Consider the following 20,075-nt stretch of genomic DNA (forward strand, 5'->3'; position numbering starts at 1 on the left):
AAGCATTTAATAAACATTAATTATTAGTAACAGTAATTATCACTATACAATATTATCTCTAAAAAAGAAGGAAGTGAGAAATTTCCAGTGTTGATCAAAAAAGAAAATTCTGGGGGCGCCTGGGTGGCGCAGTCGGTTAAGCGTCCGACTTCAGCCAGGTCACGATCTCGCGGTCCGTGAGTTCGAGCCCCGCGTCAGGCTCTGGGCTGATGGCTCGGAGCCTGGAGCCTGTTTCCGATTCTGTGTCTCCCTCTCTCTCTCTGCCCCTCCCCCGTTCATGCTCTGTCTCTCTCTGTCCCAAAAATAAAAATTAAAAAACGTTGAAAAAAAAAATTAAAAAAAAAAAAGAAAATTCTGATGTTAAATTTAGGGAGTTTCTTAAATCTTAGTATTCAAACTGTGTATCACAAAATCAGGCTCCCAATTAATATCAGAGTAAAATATTATAATTTTTTTCTAACTTCAGAATGATAACATACGAAGATCACTGTTACAGCCAGCATAATAATAATCTCAGGTGGGATTCATCAGTAGATGCTAAAACTATTAGGTGAAAGTTTGATTTAGAGGTGGACATTTACACCACCTTAAAACACTTCATCACAGACTATTTTTGAATTACGAAAGTAAGAATGGTAATCTTACAATAGCAAAATCTGTTAGATATAGAACCAGTTGTTCTATTTTAGTACCACTAATGAGACAAACTGACATCACATGCCTCCTTTCATGATGCACTAAGAAATACTGCACCATCATTTAATGTATTATTCCTGCCAAAAGGGCATTATTTGAATCTGATCCTCAGAAAATATTAAACACACCCAAAGTGAGGGACATTCTTTAAAAAAATTCTATTTCAGAAGTGTTAATGTCATGAAAGGAAAAAAAGAGAAACTGTCCTAGATTGAGAAACTAGAGAGACACCGCAGCAGAAGGCAATGCATGATCCTGGATTGAATCCCAAATCAGTGAAGAAGAAAAACTCTATAAAGAATATCACTGGGGCCGTTGGCGAAATTGAATATAGATTTTATATTGAATATAAAATTAAATATATGTATTAAATATATGTTAAATGTTTTGTGTTTGAAAATTGCACTATGATTATGTTAGAGAATGTTCTTGCTCCCAAGAGATGCATGCTAAAATATTTAGATTAGGGGTAAAGGGCCATGTTGTCTTCAATTTACTCTCAAATGATTTCGAAAAATACTAATAGTAACAATAATAGTAATTATATTGAAGAGAGATATCAAATGTGCAGAGTGGTTTATAATTGGTGAATCTAGGTGAATGGTATGAGAGAGTGTATTATATTATTCTTACAAGTTGCTAAATGTAAAATACAAAGAAAGAAAGGAAGAAATGAAAGAAAGATATAAAGTATATCTTTAAGTATAAAGGAAGAAAAGAAAGAAAGAAAGAAAGAAAGAAAGAAAGAAAGAAAGAAAGAAAGAAGAAAAAAGGGGGAAAAGAAAGGGAGGGAGGAAGGACAGGAGGAAGGAAGATGGATGGGAGACCAGAGAGGAAGAGCCTTCTCTGAAATGTAGCAGCTTTGCTCTGTGGGTGGGTTGTTTACAAAATTCCCATCTTGTTTGTGAGTTTTAAGGACCTGGGATGAAAAAATTACCACAGGTTATGGTCTATGTTCTGCGAAATATTACTTTGCAGAATATTGCCTGTTGCTACCCCAATGCCCTCCCTCAATTTTGAAAAGTAAACTGCAGATTATACTAATGTTAACAATTACAGTAGTAAGCTTTGTTTCTATCTTTGTTTCATATATCATGAATTAAAAAATAACTGAACTTGTCCACACCAGCATTTGGAAGCATATTCTCATTCATTAATCTCATTTTTTAATCATTGAGCCAAAAGTAGCCAAATCACTCTCTCCCTTCTTCTCAGGCTGGATAGTGAGAATATATAAGCAGGTGAGGCTGCTCTACCACTGAGCCTCCCCACACTCCACTCGTCTTCCAGCCTTGCAGGAGAGGGACTGATGGAGAGTAAGCTTTGCTCAGACAGGTAAGTACTAAAGGATGGAAATCCCTGCATGTATGTCCGGCTCCACTTGGGGCCCTGACTTGCTAGCTCAGAAGACAATCTGCAATCTAACTCCACCTGATTTGACTCCTGCTATAAGAAACAGAAATATTCCAGACAATAAGAATTTAGGAGCAAATTAGGCTTAGCGCAGGGGAGGTCATTAGTATTTCATGACACCCTGGAAGAATACCCAGATGTTAAGAATACTCTATCTTGAAGCCAAGGGTAAGAGATTCTAGGGAATAAGCAATTGATGCTATCGCCATCTCTACTGTTTATCTAAATAACCTAAATAAATAAACCACTTCCTCTTCTTTCTGTTTGTGCTTTTTCCTTCCTTTCCTTTTTTTTTTTTTTTTTTTTGTTGTTGTTGTTGTTGTTTGGTTTTATTTTCTGGGTGTCAAAGAATATTTGATTCATTTGAAACATCTGGTGGAATGGGAAAATTTAAGCTAGGTTGTCAGCTCATAAGTCATTCTAAACACACAAAAAAGTTATATTTCTTCCCTTATTGTCCTAGTCCCTTCACACTGCTATAACAAAATGCCACAGACTGGGTGCCTTATAAACAATAGACAGCTACTTCCCACGATTATGGAGTCTGAAAGTCTGAGATCAGGGTGCCAGTAAGGTTGGGTGAAGGCTGTCTTCCAGTTTTAGACTGTCAACTTCTTGTGTCCTCACTTAGGGAAGGTAGAAGGGAGTTCTTTCAGACCTTGTTAAAAAGGGCATTAATCCCATCATAAGGACTCCTCCTTCGTGACCTAATCACCCCACCAAGGGCCCAGCTTCTAGTATCATCACCTTGGGCATTAGGATTTCAGCATATGATTTTGGGGCAGACACAAGCATTCAGACCATAACACTCATCTTCACTTCACAGTGCTTTATGTTCCTAAGTTATTTACATCAAAAAATGGAATAGGGGCACCTGGGTGGCTCAGTCGGTTAAGTATCCGACTTTGGCTCAGGTCATAATCTCACAGTTCGTGAGTTTGAGCCCCACATCGGGCTCTGTGCTGACAACTCGGAACCTGGAGCCTACTTCAGATTCTGTGTCTCCCTCTCTCTCTGCCCCTGTCCTGCTCATGCTCGCTCTCTCTCTCTCTCTCTCTCTCTCTCAAAAAATGAATAAACATTAAAAACTTCTTTAAAAAATGGAATAAAGACAGGATTTTAAAACCTTCCTAGAATTAGCCAATTGAACAAATAACTGATAATTCAGTGCTTATTTAAGAAATTGATTCCTGTCGTACTCCTTAAAAATACCCTGAAACCTTGCCACATAATAACATCCTCCAAAAAAAAAAAAAAAAAATCAATGTTCATAGGCATAATGAAAATAAATATATTTATTACTCAGAATGAATCAATTCTATGAATTGCATGTAGCTTTGTGGCTCCTGCCATTCCCACATGAAGAATAGTGATCAAGGAATGACAATCAAGGATGTAAAGGGAAAGGGCATTTTTAGATGATCCACGACTCAGAAATCAGTCCTCATCAATGGTGTGGGCATGTGTGATTCAGTTAAGCACTCTGTACCTAGTCTATAAAATCTGCAAAATCATAATTTCCAAACTACTAATTGCCTTTCCTAAATTTTATGACAGAAATTAGGTGCTATAGTTTGCAATTTAAGGCTTTGAAAATGTTTCTATATGTATTCCTTACAAGGCCAGGCCCTACCTCATTTTCAACATTGTAAGATGGGCCTCTGTTATGAGAAGGCAAAACTGTTGAAAGAAACAGGTCAATGCATTTTCAGCCCTCTGTGTCTGTGCCGTTTTCCAGGTGACTTTGCTATTCCTCCCATCAGGATTTAGAGTTTATTTTCCCACCCCATGATTATGAGTTTGGCCATTTGCTTTTTTGGGCCAATGGAATACTAATGGATATGATGCAAGAGGAAGCTTGAAAATCTGGGCTTGCTTTGTTATGCTTCTGCCATCACAATGAGAAAGATAGGCCCAGCTAGCCCATTGTCCTAGGAGGAAGGTGAGAGTCACATGGAGCCAAACCCAGTCATCTCATTAAGCCCAGCCAAACTAGCTGTCTTACAGCTCATGCCCAGACACACAAGTGAGCCCAGTCAGGATCAGAAGTAGGCCAATTTAGCTGAATTCAAACACCAGAGAAATAAATATATAGAGTTGTATGCCCCAATCACACAATTTTGGCACTAGCTAATGGCCACAGTTCTTAAAAATATGTGAAAGGGAAGAGGAGTAAGTTTGGCTTCTTGGAAAGTGTTAATTCTCCTAGACATTAAGAGTTATTTATTAAACCAAAAAATGTAAAGGCGAAAAAAAAAAACTGTAAAGGTAACTTACCCCAATATATAAACTACATATTCGGTGGGGCTTATTTCATAATATTATAAAAGTAATAGTGGTCAAATATAATACTGCTGAAATAGATGAAAACTTTATTTTTTTATCATAATGCTGCATGTCTGTTTGAAGGTATACATCTGTGTGTCATGAGGAAGGCAGAGAGTAATTACCATCTGACAATGCATTACTGTCCAGGTATTCATGTGAGCATTCTGTAATGCATCAAAACTATTTTTGTTTCATTAATTTATTAATTAATTTTTAGCTCAAATAATGAATATGTACATTGTACACAGTTCTACTGATTATACAGACAGCAAACTTACTTATTCCTTTTTTCCACAGATCCTAATAACCTATTTTGCATACTTTAAAGAAGCCCCTGTAGCCAACTATGGTAGTCATCTAAACATAGTAGGATGATTAAATCAGTTAAAGTAACATAGTTAAAATAAAATTTGGTAGTAAATTGTGTAAGAAATGTCTTGATTTGTACTACAGTTTGAAAATTGGAAGAAAAAATATTATTAAAAACTTACTTTATTATATATTAGCAAAATTCTGCTTATAACTGCAACACACTAATTCTTAGAATGAAGAAGGACAGATTCAAATATTGGTTGGGATTTTTGTTTAAAATATTTCCAACAAAATTATGAGATGCTAAATACAATGTGGTATCCTGAATTGGATCCTGGAACAGACAAAAAATTGGAAAAATTGGTGAAATCTGAAAAGCTGGAGTTTAGTTAAAAGTAATGTTTAAGTGTCAATTTTTTGTCAATTTTTTTTTAGTTTTGACGAATGTATCCTGGTAAGTTAAGAACTGACATTAGGGGAAACTGGTAAGAGGTAGAGACAAGACCTCTGTATTATAGTTGCAACTGTTCTATAAATCTAACATATTCCAAAATTAAAAATGTACTTCAAAATTGTTGGATGTCATGACATAACCACAAAGAGATTCATTTGTGCAGAAATATGTGAAGACTGTACCAATTTTCCCAAGGGCCTCTCTTAGTCCCTTGAGACAAATCTTTCTCTTTTAAAGCACCTATCCTATCATAATCCTTGTAGATTCTCTCCTCTTTAATGATAACTAGTCTAACTCTGCCAGTCCTCATTTGTCCATGACTTTCCATTTTTTCCATCACTTTGCTCAACTAAAATATAGCATCCTTTGCAATATTTGTGATTGCACTTTGTGGTCAACCTGCTTTTCCCACACTGGGCATTTGGAAGGTGAGAGTAAGTGGGGAGAGAGAGATGTTTGAGGGAAGACTAATTTTACAAGTTTGTTTGTTTATTTATTTTAAATAAAATATTCAACCTCATAACTGTAGGAATACAGATAATTAATGTTGGGAAGGCAGGGAACCCTGGATCTTCACTTTTCCTACACTGTAAGTACATTAAAAAATTAAGGAAACAAAATAGCCAATGAGAATTGGCAAACAATGAAAAAAGGAAAAGTTCCCAACAGAGAAGTAAACAAGGAATACAAACTGTATTTAGAGATTTTCTTCCATGGAGCATGATGTCATGACCGTGAGAAGCATGTGACCTTAATGACTAAATCCCTCTCTCCCACAGTCTGTGGCTTCACAGGAGGCAGGAATTTACATAGGCAAAAAGAAGTCACAACACAGGCCCATACCCAATTATAACGTGGTTCCCCAAACATGCTTATGTTAATTTTTTTCAGATTGTCACAAAAGATTAGACCATTAAAAATGCTAATTCTCACAGAATTTGAGTCCAGGAAAATTTGCCTTTGGACCCCAACTTGAGACACATTGCTTTAAGAGTTTAGCAGGGAGGGGTGCCTGGCTGGCTTAGTCCGTAGAGCATGCAACTCTTGATCTCAGGGTCATGAGTTCAAGCCCTATATTGGGCATAAAGCTTAGTTAAAAAAAAAAAAAAAAAAGTTAGTAGACAAAACTCAGTGTGGTATAATGGTACAAAGCACAACTATAAAGTTAGAATTCCAGGTGGTAACCTTAGCACAGAACTTCTGGCTGTGTGAACTTCTACAAGTTACTTTTCCTCTCTGTGCTTTAGTTCCCTCACCTGTAAAAGGAGATGATAATTGTAACATCGTCATAATTGGTTTGCAGGATTAGATGAGATAATCTATAAAAAGAAGGTAAAATTGCACCTGGCACTTGGTTCTTCCTACTCTGCCTTAGTGCTATATACACAGCCAGTCTTATGCTAAAGAGGAGGAAGCTGATTAAATTAAGTATTACAGAGCCTTTAAGATCCACTTACTTTGTTATTCTTTAAAGGTTTTACAGAGCTTCTGATAACACTATTTTTGCTTTTCTTCACACAGTGGGCAGCTCCCTTCCTATCCACACTATCCCTTTAGTTCCCAAGAGGAAGCTATGTTATATGCAGATAAAAGTACCAATTCATTACTGGCTCAATTCAATCATAATCATATTGTCAACTTTACAAGATGTTAATTACGGAATAAGAGACAATTGGTTGTGTTTTACGAGGCTGTGCTGACATGCCTAGTATGCCCAAGTGAGTGAGCCAGGAGGTTGAAATGCAAGTGCTTTGGGCCGCTCCTCACTGTGCATTAATGGCTCAATTAAACACACCTTAAGGGAGCATTTCTTATTCCATTGTGGATGTTTAGTAATTTGTTTTGTTTGGAGATTTTGCCCTGAGCCAGTCCTCTGAGGCTGAAGGAATTCTAAAGCTGTATTTCCAAACATGTTCCAATGTTACCTGGAAAATCTTTCACTGCAGTCTGTGGCCTTGATTCTTCTCAAGACCACTGAGGAGCAGGGTCATTTTTAAAGCACCTCCACAACCACCCTTATAACTGATTTGGACCAAACAAACACACTTGAAGAAATGCTAGAGTGTCTTATTTCTTCACAAAGGATCCCATCTCTACTATTTCAGTCAACATTTATGTGAACATTTTCCCACTTTTCTTTGCTCTCTAGAGCATCATTGGTTCAGATCTCATGGCTGAAGTTCACACAGAGATTCACTATAGTCTTTTTTTTTTTAATATAAAGCAACAGAAAAATATAGTTCCAGGTCAATGTTTCCAATATCGGCTCCTTTTTAAAATTAATAGCTACGTAATCAAATCAAAATGTCATTTTTAAGGAGAAAAAAATAGTGTGAAGTTCTTGTGATCTTAAATAATTGTGTTCACTACTTAATAAGTATTTGGACTTGAAACTTTTCCTTACCTGTCATGTGTGATTGTTGCTCTGTCTTAACCCTGGCATCACACTCTGTTCCGGATTCCTCACCCTTCTTCAAGGAACAGGAGGGAACATTCACAGTAGAAAAGACTTCTTGACTTTGCCCTATATTCTCCACCCCTCTAGAAGGGGACAATGTTGAAGTGTCAGTACTAAAAGCAAAACATAAAATAGATGTTTGAAACAGCAAAAATAAGATGTTTAAGAAGCATAATTAGAAGCAATGACTCCACAGTACTTCTAGTTCCCTGTCTCAAAGTCATTAGTCCTTAAAGCTTGATAACTACACAAAGAACCCACCAGATACGGCAAAGAACCAGAATCTCACATATTAACTCACATCAAGCCCTCACAGAACCTTTAAGAGCCTTATTCTTGGCATCTCATTTATTGAGCACTGACTATAAGCAGAATCTTTGCTTTGCAAATGTCCTCTTTCCTTCTCTGATATTCACAAAACAAGATGATAAATCCATCTTGGTACCACTCTTGGAACTTGTCTCCAAGGGACCCTCAGGAATATGTTCTGTTTTTCTCAGTGGTTCTTCAGAGTTCCCATCTCTTCAAGCTTTAGTGTCTAAGTCCTACAAGTGGTTGCTTGAAAGACCTGATCATTTCATTTCTACCTAAGAGCTAAAAATATCTTCACGGTTATAAACCCAAACTTGTTGAGTCAATGGCTAGATTAAGTAGCCCCATCAATAGAATATCGTGCTTCATTTCAATATACTTTCTAAAAAGCTGTTATCTTTTCACTTGGAAGTCTATCATAAAAAATATATATAATAATCTTGAAAAGAAAGAAAATTAACTGGACAATTGACCAGGATATATTATAAAAATAGGTAGAGTAACATTTGTTTAGAGAAAAAGTATTCTGTATTTAGAAAAGAGAACAAACACCCCATTTGTCTCATTTGATTTTCTTTCAAGGTCTAGCTAAAATTCTCTAAAGAACATAGTTGTTTTGTTTTTTCTGCAACAGAACAATAGGTAGCCCACAAAGTTAATATTCATGTATACAGTTTATTATAAAGGAAGCTTTAAACATTGCCATCACCATTTTGTGGATTGAAAAAACCTAGCCACATACAATTTAGATCCTATGACCTGTCCTTAGTCAAAATGCATAATACTAAAGCGACTTCTTCCCGAGGGCAAAATGCATTCCACTCAGTGCTCTGTACTGCTCTTTCTGGTAGATTTTCTGGAACGCACACATCTAGGCAGCTCAGAGTCCTAAATCCTGGACAATTAAATGCATCCTTTACTTAAATAGTAGACAAATGCACATGAACTTCTGTTTACCGCTGGACCACAAATTAAAAATAAAAGAAAAAGGAGAAAAAGGAAGAAAACATTTGGATATGTCTAGCTTTGGCAGTTCAATTAATATTGGAATTATTCTTAATCTACCCATATACCACTTAGTCCCTTAGGTCCTTTTTCTCTTCTTTCTTTCTGTTCTTTTTTCAAGAAATAAACTCAAAATAGCTCATCACAATAGCAATGACTACGTGGTTGGGAAGAAGGAGCCCAAGTTTGATGTTGCTTTGTTTTTAACAGAATGGAAAAAAAAATCCTAAACCCAAACCTTGTAATTCAACCCAACTTGTTGCTAGCCTCTGATTAAAGCATTTTGTAAAATAACAGATAGGAAGCTGAGATGTGCATTGAGATAAAGATGGTTAACATAGATCAAAAGGAATTGTACATATGTCATTTAGATTAAGTGACAGGATGTGGGGAAGTGGTAGGTCCCATATCCAGTTACTTTATGCACGAGTACATTTGCTGAATACAGGTACTCTAATAGGCTAGCCACACATAGACGGAAACCAGGGAGATTAATAGTAAGCAATCTATAATGGTTAGAGTGTTTGTTCTGGTATGGATCCAAGACCACATTTCTCCTAATTAGTAATATTACTGTAATTTTTTATAACTGTCTATCTTGCCCTGCTCAGAATAGTAAATTATCTTTGAATTTTTCATCTGACATTTCTGAGGGGGTCAGCCTTATGTTGTGAGTACTCTATATACCGCATACATAAACTTAGTAATTATAGATATTTCCCCAACCAATTAGAAGGAAAAATATTTAAAATATTCTCCTCCGGCCCCTAAAAAATTCTATCTAGGGCATTCTAGGAGACAAAAGGGACAAGTAATATAAAATAATGTCAAAATCAATGGAGCCCAGAAAAGAATACTTAGTTGATTTTGAGGTGAAGTGGGATTGGGGAGAAGAGAGGATAAGAAGCAGGAATAGTTTACTTGCTAAGTAAAATGGAAAAGTCATACAAGGATTATTTTTCTGGAAGGGTGAGTTACAACAGATGAGTATTGCTTAAGACCACAGTTAATGCCACATATTTCTTTGGGATGCCATTCATATATTACTATTCATAATGAAGGTGATCTTGGCTAATCAAGGCCAGGATATAAATCAGAGAAATTAAAAACCCATGTTAGGGAAATCCTATGGGGTTTAATAAATGAATTGCTTCCTTACTGAATGTAGTCACTAAGATCTAAAATTCTAGACCTGGAAAGGCCTTCTTGTTTAACTTTATGAGACCTTACTAACCCCAGTTTAGTTACAAACAAATCAAATCACCCGTTAGCTAAAACAATTGCATACCCTTAATAATCCAACAGGCCAGGACTAGGATGAGGGGAGTGAGGCACTTGCCTCAGGCACAAACTTAAAAGGGGCCAGGTGAAGGAGTTGCCAAAGCCTCAGTAGTCAAGATAAATAATATTTCAACTTTGTATACCCAAATCCCTTCCCTGTTGAATCCTATCTTTATTTAAAATTTTGTTATATTGTTCATCATAGATTTTTTTTTGCATTGACTTTGTTTTTTTTTTAATATTATTTATCTTGATAACTGATATTTTTTGGGACTTAAATTTTGTACCCTAAGGCAACTACTTAACTCACCTCACACTAGTACTGGACCTGTAAACCCATTCCACTATTTACATAATTTCAGACTCAAAAATTTCTTTCTTACGTCTAACTGAGGGTTTCTCAAACTTGGCACTGTTGGACATTTTGGGGCCAGATAATTCTTTGTTATGGGGACTGTCCTGTGAATTATAGGATGTTTAGCAGCATCCCTGGCTTCAACCCACTAGATGCCAGTAACGCCTCCCTTCCCTTTCCACCAAAAATGTCTCCAAATTAATCCTGGTTCAAAACCATTAATCATCCCAAAGTCTCTCATGCTGAAAACCACCCCATATCTTCCTGTTATGTCCTCAGTAAAGATAGAAAGCAGCTTTTCATCATCCTGTAAATAACCCCAAGAGATTCTTTGCTTTGTAGAGTGTGTGTTTACTTTATAATCTGATTAGAGTGATGATAATCATGTTAGTATGTCTAGACTTACCAAGGTCAAACCTCTGGCCTCTGTAAGGTTTATTTGTGTCTAGTATCTGACATCTCAGTGGGCCACTTGGCAATCTGAAGCAGTAGCTTCTTCCAGAAGTTCCAAGATGTCTTGTAATTATAACCCCTTTGTCAAACTGCAAACTCAGCTCCCTCATTGAATTAGGACAGAGAGATTAGTTACACCCAACCACATTTCATTCTCTTCAAAGTGAATTTCATTTTGGAATTTATCAATAATCTTTATGTAAGCTATCATATCTTCTTCCATATCAGAAACTAAGATTCTAATGAGTCAGATTATATTAAATAATTCAGCAATTCAACTTCCTCTGTGATCTTAGTTTCATAAGTACTACAGTTTGGGGAAGCCATTTTGCATGTAATGAGCAGGAAAGATATTTAGTATTTTTTCTTATTATTATTCAAAGGCTAAATTAATTACAAATGTTTTAGAATTAGACCTGGAAATCAGAGTTAGACCTGGACATCAAATTTACTTGGAAAGTAAAAATCCATTTCTGGATTCTAGTAGAGTAGCAACATACTGAAAATTCCCCATGCAATTCATCCATGCAAACTGCAATATGAATCATAAATAGGTAGTCAGATAGATGAGCTAGAAATCATTCTTCCCAATGATACACAATCTGCCACCTTCATCCTCTACTCAGTTGAACTTTCATAAAATTCTGGGCACATGTGGGATTTTTTTTTTCCAGGTAGGAATATAGGAATCTATATGCAAGATAATGGGTTTGGATATCATACCAGCCAAGTGTCTTGGCTACAAGCAACAGAAACTAACTCTGGCTGACTTAGTGGGGAAAAAAAGGGGGAAAAAGATTATATATATTTGTTACTGAGTTATTAAATAATTCAAGAACATTCTGAAAAGATTTGAACCAGGCTAGAAAAGGAGACCAAACAAGGGAGCCAGGCAGCAAGTGGATCCCAGCCAAGAGCACACCACTTAACCAATGTGGTGAGGAATCCACCACCACCGCCCCTACCACTGAACAACAAACAGATGCTGCAGGTCACTCAGTAGCCACAGACACTGGATTTGGATGGCACTCCTCCTGCTACCAACATTTCGATGCCTCTGGATCAAAGTCACCAGCTCCCAGTTCAAAGTCACCAGCAGGTGCATCTGTGTTGTCAAGCCTGGGTCAAGTGCCTGCATCCTAGCTGCAAAGGAGGCTGGGACAATGTCTGAACTTTTCAGCTTTTAAAGTGGCAGGCAGGCAGCCAAGAAAATAACAGCTATCCATTATAGATATGATATAGGGTGGTAACTAATAGTAACAGATGAAATCTTGGGCTCTGGAGTTGGATTATCTGAATCTGAATTTACGCTCTATTACTAGCTACGTGACCTTGGGCAAATTACTTAAATCCTTAATCATTTCTATTTCCTCACCTTTACGACAGACCCTTGTGAGGCTTAAATAAAACCATCCATGTAAAATTGCCTAGCATGGTATATGTTACATAGTACTTCTATATATTTATATTCATGTGTGTGTATGTATGCCAGTATGCAACACTGATAACAAAGATAGAGCTTTCTTTAAAATATCTCAGACTTTTCATTTAGTTTAATGCAGGACAAGGTAACTAAACTTAACTTTGATTTCCCCTACCCCTCCACTTAAAGCATACATGATCTAGCAGAGCAAAACGAATGAAAAAATCATCATAATCCAACATATGCTAGAGAGCATAAAAATGGAAATTCAAAGAAGGACAAGATTAGTTTTGTCTGGGGAGCTAGGAAAGTCATTATAGAAGGAACTTGACAGGGAACGTGAAGAACAGATAATGAACTTCTTTAGACAGTAGAGGGAGGACTTCTGCCAGGCAGTGAGAATACTCTCAGCACAGCTGTGTAAGTGCATGGTCTGCCTGGGAAATGGGAAGAGTTGGTAAGGACAAGAGCAAGGGATTGGATTGATGGGAAGGTAGAAAAAATGATGTACTGAGAAAGACAGACTAGGGCCATATTGTTAAAACCATACCAGACCTGACCAAAGGCCCTGGCAATGTGTCACATCATTGAGATCAGTATCTTAGGTGATTCTTTATTCCTGGTAACATTTTTAGTTCATTATGTAGAACTAAATCAACTAAGGCTGACTTAAGCAAAACAATGGAATAGGCAGAGTTTGTCCCAGACTTTCCTTTTGTTGAGTCTCCCTTTCCCTCTTAACCTCTATCCCAGGTCCCCAGGGCCATTTGGAAAGTCTCTGCCTGTACATCACAACCTATGTAATGCTGCCAGAGGCTTTAAGCCTTTACTAGTGCTCCCAGCTCCATGCCTTGTCATTCTTCTTCCTTCTCTACACTTGTCAGAGCCCCGGTTTGTTTAATTGACAAGACTGAGAATGTGCTAAACAGATAAGCCAGTTTCAACTGCAGTTCTGGTCCACAGCTCTTCCTCATAACACATTGCCCTAATAGTTGCAGTGGGCCCCCAGAAACAATAGGAGCAGTTCTCCACCTTCAGTTTCTGTTAGCTGCTAGATCTACATTTTACCAACCTCTCCATCTCCCACCCCCAGCTACAGTTAGAGCATGTGCTCTAATAAGGACAGAAGCTCTTTTATAGCCCACAAAATTTGTAGGAAAGCTCAAACAGTATTGTTCTAGAAAGTCTGATATGAGTGATTGCTTCCTCATTTCTTTTCAGGAAATAGAAGCAGCTCTGGGCTGAGGACTCAATCTGCTCTTCCTTTCTGGATGTAGAGTTTGGGCTCAACTTCTCCAAGACCATTAACCCAGTAATCTGAGCTCAGTGGCTCCAGCATCCACATGACTGGAAACAGAAGGGTTTCGCCTCTTGCTGTTGGAGGGGTTTAACACACTGTGGAGCTTAGTGGATTTCTTTCAGGTTTTATTTCAGCTGCCAAGAGCCCAGGGACTCAAGCATTTTAAAAAGCTCAAGGAATGTCAGAGAATTGAGAAGGGACCCAGGGAATTGGTGTTTGCTGAGCTATTGCTGGTGTGCCTGGGATGGAGACCAAGGAGGCCTAGAGATGTGGCCCATCCTGAAGATCTGGCTGAGAGGGCTTTGTGCTGCAGGTCTAGCCTCTTTAGTAATCTTCTCTGGTAAGACACAAGGGATGGATAAAAATGAGCAATTATACTTGAGACAGATCCGTTGCTTCAGTGGCAATATATTTTCCTCACATGCTTTTCTCTTCACAGCAAGCAAATGCATGTGGAGCCAGTGACTATGAAGTCGGTCATATTAAATTTACTCAGTTTTCTTCAAGTCTTCAAGCGTGAAGCGTTGCAAACCTTCATATGTACACTAGGGAAAGAAAGGAAGAAAAAAAAGAATTCCACCGCAAGGCCTAAGGAAAAGGCTGTGGAAAGAAAACAGCAAGATAAAGCAACACAATTTCAAATCTTAATCTCCTGAAATGGTGCCTTTAAAGCCGCACTTTCCACATTTCTGAGCGGAGCCCGTCAAAACTCCGTGTCAAATCATGTTATAACCTTGCTTCTTATCTGTTTGTGATAGCTTTCAAGGGCCAGTAATTCCCCCATATGTGGCAGAAAAGTTGATAGTAGAGATTTGCGCACTTGACTAAGCTTCCTGCATTGCTTTTTGTGCAGTGCTGGTGAAGGACAGAGATTTGTTCTCCCTTTCAGAACTAAACATGCAACTGCCAACGACACAGTCAAGAAGCAAACCAGAATCACTCACTTGGTCAGGTAATCTACAGAACGATGACTTAATATTATATATACTCTCTTCTTTTGTCCAGTAAAACACATAGATCGGTAGAATGCCCCTGCCTTTTTTCAAGTAAAAATTAACAGACAAGACCCCATTATTGAGGGAGTGCTTTTTGGTACCCTCTCCCCAGATGCCCTCCTTTGGCACACCTGTCCCATCACCAGGCCTGTAGTTCTGGGTGCCAGCTGGCTCCTGGGGTGAAGACAGTGTCAGGGGCTCAGGAAAGGAAACCATAACACCGGTGGAGACCATAATGTCTGTGGAAAGATTGTGTCATCTGCCTTGGGAAGGGTGGGAGACAACTCACTTTATTTCCTTCTCTATCCACCTAGTGGCACTGACTTCCTGAGGCTTAAACAGGAAGAAGCAGGTGTGACTAGATCTGAGAGATCATGACCTGAGCCAAAGTAGGATGTTCAACCAACTGAGCCACCCAGGCGCCCCTAGTTTTCTTTTTTTGTTTGTTGTTGTTGTTGTTGTTGTTGTTTTTAATAAAGAACAGCTTTCTTTATTTAGATAGACAACATTCTGAAACAAAACCAAAATTAGTTCCTCTTGGCAAACTAATATACTTTCTTGTATTAGGCATGATATCTATTGTTCCCTTTTTTCCTTGACTGTCCAGAGACTCAAAGCTGTATTTTGTGCTTCCCTTTGATTTTTTAAGTTGTTGTTTTTGTTTTTTTAATAAGCTCTATGCCCAACTTGGTGCTTGAACTCATGACCTTGAGATCAAGAGTCATATGCTCTACCGACTGAGCCAGCTAGGCACCTCCCTTTGATTTTTTTGACACAGTGATCTCCCACTCCTTCCCATCCCTTTCCTCTCCTAACACACATACACACACACTTACCTGGTAATCTATAAAGATGTAGCATAGATAACATGTGTGTAATACTGATTAAATGTTTCAGAATTCTTAAATTCTTAAGTATTAATATGTGCCAAGGTCCTATTTTTTATTTTCTTCTGTTTTATGTATTTTCATCTAAAACCTACTGGATGTCTGAACTCAATAGAAAGAACCATTATATAGAATTTATATATAAATTATATTTATAGAACCATATATAGAATTTATATATAAATTCTAAATTCTGTGAATTCTAAAGGTATCCTAATTCTAAAACATGTTATTATTCTCATTTTAAGGACCTAAAATATTTCCCCTTTAAAGTTTTTTGGTTTTGTTTATGGTTTTGTTTTTCTTTCTTTTTTCCCCCCCACTCACTACCATCTCTGTCTGCAAGCCAAGATTATGAAAAGAGATGATATACTTTAGGAAGGGGCCATAGATTCAAAATTAATCTCTACCAAAGTTAATTCCTGCATAAATTAAGCTGAATATGTTTTCCAACACCATAAATTAAACGTAATAGGTATAAATAAAACATGAACTCAGGTTTCCTCATTTATAACTTCAGATCTATGACACTTCAGCATGGAAAAGGGCAAAGTTGGTTTTGTTTTTTCTCTTTTTTTTTTAGAGCTGTTGGGTTAGCCATCTCAAAGATTGTAGTAGATATTGTAAAATCGAATAGAGTTCCTCTCTATGGCTGAAAAAGCTAATAATCAGAAGCCCACAGAAAAATCCCTTCTGCATACCTATGCAAAACATGATGACCCTCTTCCTGGGACCAGCAAACCAGTAGAATTGCCAGGGAAGATTTGAGAATGGAGTGGAGAGGAACCCACAGCTCTGGGGATTAGGAGATTTGTTCTGCATGAAGCACATGGCCAGCTGTTGGCTTCAGGTTATTCTATGGCTACAATTCAGTTCTTGGAGAATCCATGAGGAGGGATGAAAATAAGATGTCAGGAGATCTAGTTGAGAACTAACATGTAGTGGGCATTGGGGTGCACCTCATCACCTTTACTTGGCCAGTATACCCACTCATCAGCAGTGTGAATGTCCCCTGATAATAGCCTTGCCTGGGAAATTATGCCCCATCCACCCTCCCACCAAGGCTAGGGCAGCCCACAGCCAATGAGAGCACAAGGGGCCAGCCTCCTCCTCCCTGTTCTGTCTTGAGGCTTATACTCCAGCACTACGTTGTCCAAATGCAGTAGACATTAGCAGTATGTAGCTCTTTAAATTAAATTAAATTAAGAATTAAGTTTGACAGTTATGCTAGCCACATTTCAAATGCTCGATGGCTATATGTAGCTAGTGGTAACTATACTGAGCAGTGCCAATTACATAGAACATTCCCAACATAGCAGTAACTTTTATTGGACAGCATGGCTCCAGAGACTACCCACCATGGATCAGGCCAAGGTTAGATTTCACCTAGGCAATGCTCATGCTCAGATCACTCCCCTTCCTTATCCTGCTTCCTTGTCTTCCTGCCTCTAATTATCTACCTACCTACCTACCTGTCTATCTAAAGAGCACTGCCTTAGTAAATCATGTGTACCCAAGTCCCCAAGCTCTGCTTCTAAGGAATTCTATCCAAGACACCATTTATATTGATTTCAGCTTTAGGCTCACTGTAAACCAGCTAAACATTTATATATGGAAGGCTTAGATTTCCTTATCTTAAAAGATATGCCTGTATGCTTGTTTTCTAAATAAGGACTCATAGTGTCAGTGGGCCAGGTTTTCATAAAAGGAAAAGGGCTCTGGGAATGAAATGAAGTAGTCTTAAATCCCTCAAGATTGTGACTGAGGACTGAGTCTCTGCAGGTGGCATGCAATGCTCAGATTGGGGGTGGAGGCTCCCTGAGGAGTTCTGATAGATTTGAACACTAAGTGCCATTGTTGTGAAAGCAGAATACCTGATTGAAGGTAGAAGACAAGCCATGGTCTCAATGTCAACTTTTACATCCTTAACAGGAACTAAATGTTAAATAGAGAATATTAATTGATCCCCTCCCTGTTATTTACCAGATCTTGCTCTATGTCACCTGTCATGCACCATTGCCTCCACTTAAGTCTTCCCTTTGAGTCTGCAAAGGGGTGGTTTCCTCTTCCTGACTATTTCAGCACTGCTCTGTCCAGTAGAAATACAACGCAAGCCACACATGTAATTTAAATTTTTCTGGTAGTCACATTTTTTTTAAAAAAAGAAACACAGGGTTCCAGGGTGGCTCAGTCGGTTAAGCATCCGACTTTGGCTCAGGTAATGATCTCTGGGTTTGTGGGCTCGAGCTCCACTTCTGGCTCTGTGCTGACAACTTGCAGCCTGAAGCCTGCTTCGGATTCTGTGTCTCACTCGCTCTCTCTGCCCCTCCTCGACTCGTGCTCTGTGTGTGTCTCTCTCTCAAAAACAAACATTAAAAATTAAAAAAAAAAAAAAATAAACAGGTGAATTTAATTTTAACAAAAGATTTTACTTAGCCCCAATATATCCAAAATATTATCATTCCAACATTTAATCAGTATAAAAACTTATTAATGAGGGGTGCCTGGGTGGCTCAGTCAGTTAAGCGTCTGATTGTGGATTTCAGCTCAGGTTATGATCTCGTGGTTCATGAGATCGAGCCCCTCATCAGGCTCTGTGCTGACAGCACAAAGAGTGCTTGGGAATCTCTCTCTTCTTCTCTGTCTCCTCCCTTGCACTCATGTGCACTCTCTCTCTCTCTCTCTCAAAATAAATAAACTTTAAAAAAAACTTATTAATGAGACATATTACATTCTTTTTTTTCATATTAAGCCCTCAAGATCCAGTGTGCAGTTTGCACTTATACTACATCTCATTTTGGATTGGCTTTTTCAATTGCCTTTAGATTTTGTGCATATATTATCTATATAAAATTAAAGTATTACTTTAAAAAAAAAACTTTAATGTTTATTTGAGAGAGAGAGACAGAGTGCAAATGGGGGAAAGGCAGAGAAAGGGAAACACAGAATCCGAAGCAGACTCCAGGCTCTGAGCTGTCAGCACAGAGCTTGACACAGGGCTCCAGCCCACAAGCTGTGAGATCATGACCTGAGCCAAAGTCAGACACTTAACCGACTGAGTCACCCAGGCGCCCCTTTAAATTACTACTTTTTAAATGAGATCTTTTTTTTTTTAACGTTTATTTACTTTTGAGACAGAGAGACAGAGCATGAATAGGGGAGGAGCAGAGAGAGAGGGAGACACAGAACCTGAAACAGGCTCCAGGCTCTGAGCTGTCAGCACAGAGCCCGACGCGGGGCTCGAACTCACGGACCGTGAGATCATGACCTGAGCCGAAGTTGGACGCTCAACCGACCAAGCCACCCAGGCGCCCCTAAATGAGATTAGGAACAAAATTATTTAGGGGCGCCTGGGTGGCTCAGTCGGTTAAGTGTCTGACTCTTGATTTCAGCTCAGGTCATGATCCCAGGGTTGTGGGATCAAGCCACACATCAGGCTCCATGTCGGGCTCTTCACTGGGTGTGGAGCCTGCTTGAGATTCTCCCTCTCCCTGTCTCAAGCTCTCTCTGTTTCACTCTCTCTCTCAAAAATAAATAAAAATTAAAAAAAAAAAAAAAAAGAACAAAATAGTTTAGAACAAAAGCTTCCAAACAATTGAACACAGTTGTCAGCCTTGCAGGTCAGTTGTAATGACCAAATAAGATTATTCACGTTGATGCCCTGTACAGTCTGACACTTAGTAGGTATGAAATAAATCATATATAGGCTTGAAGTAAAATGTTAAAACTTACAGCTACCCTCATTAAGGTTTAAGAGACCCAATTTAATAACTAATTGGTTTAAAATCTAATTGGTTTAAGATTTTCCAACTGCAATGGTACTTTTCTTTGGAAGGAGCATGATGGTGGGGTTGGGGGTAGGGAAAGAGAACTAGTGGGAAGAGAGGGCTGGGCTGGAACTCTTTTGTCACCAACCTAGCATCCAGCCTGGGGATTTTTTTCAGAAAACTATATCTGTCAATAAAGGCTAGGTTTGTCAGTGGGAAGAAGGAAGAAGTAGGTAGAGCAAGTGAGGTTAAACAAGCAAGAAGAGCAGTATATAACTACCAATTATCTGGACAAAGAAATGTCCTAGTCACCAGCCCAGGAGAAATGTAATCTGGATAGGACATTAATGCAATCTCCTCCTATGGAAAGAGTAATTGAGAGGCTCTTAATTCTGTTTGCAACACGGTGAACAACACTTACCTCGTTGAAAGTATCCTCCCCGATCCATGTTACAATGGCCCTGGGTGTGGAGCAGCCTCACTCCTGTAGAGTGTGGTTCTTTCTGCCTGTAGACAGGACCATAGGGGCATGGAAATAAATACATTTTTCAAAAGATGTGGTCTGAGACCACACAAAAGGCAATATATTCAGAAATTGGTAGTGATAAGATAAACTTGTAAACAGATGTTCCCTTT

At 38.4% G+C, this 20,075-nt stretch overlaps 1 long non-coding RNA gene across 7 annotated transcripts in view; it reads left to right on the top strand.

Moving 5' to 3' along the window:
* The window catches only part of LOC122216139, a 94,161-nt gene that overhangs the window by 30,754 nt on the left and 43,332 nt on the right, over positions 1–20,075 (top strand). For 6 of the 7 annotated variants that reach the window (XR_006200731.1, XR_006200729.1, XR_006200735.1 and 3 more), the window contains 3 exons: positions 1,912–2,031; positions 13,712–14,130; positions 14,230–14,742. This is a non-coding gene — a long non-coding RNA (uncharacterized LOC122216139). The remainder of the gene's footprint in view (positions 1–1,911; positions 2,032–13,711; positions 14,131–14,229; positions 14,743–20,075) is intronic. The other variant, XR_006200733.1, reaches the window with a different exon arrangement.

The sequence above is a fragment of the Panthera leo genome, chromosome A3 (genome assembly GCF_018350215.1).
Source record: "Panthera leo isolate Ple1 chromosome A3, P.leo_Ple1_pat1.1, whole genome shotgun sequence".
NCBI lineage: Eukaryota > Metazoa > Chordata > Mammalia > Carnivora > Felidae > Panthera > Panthera leo.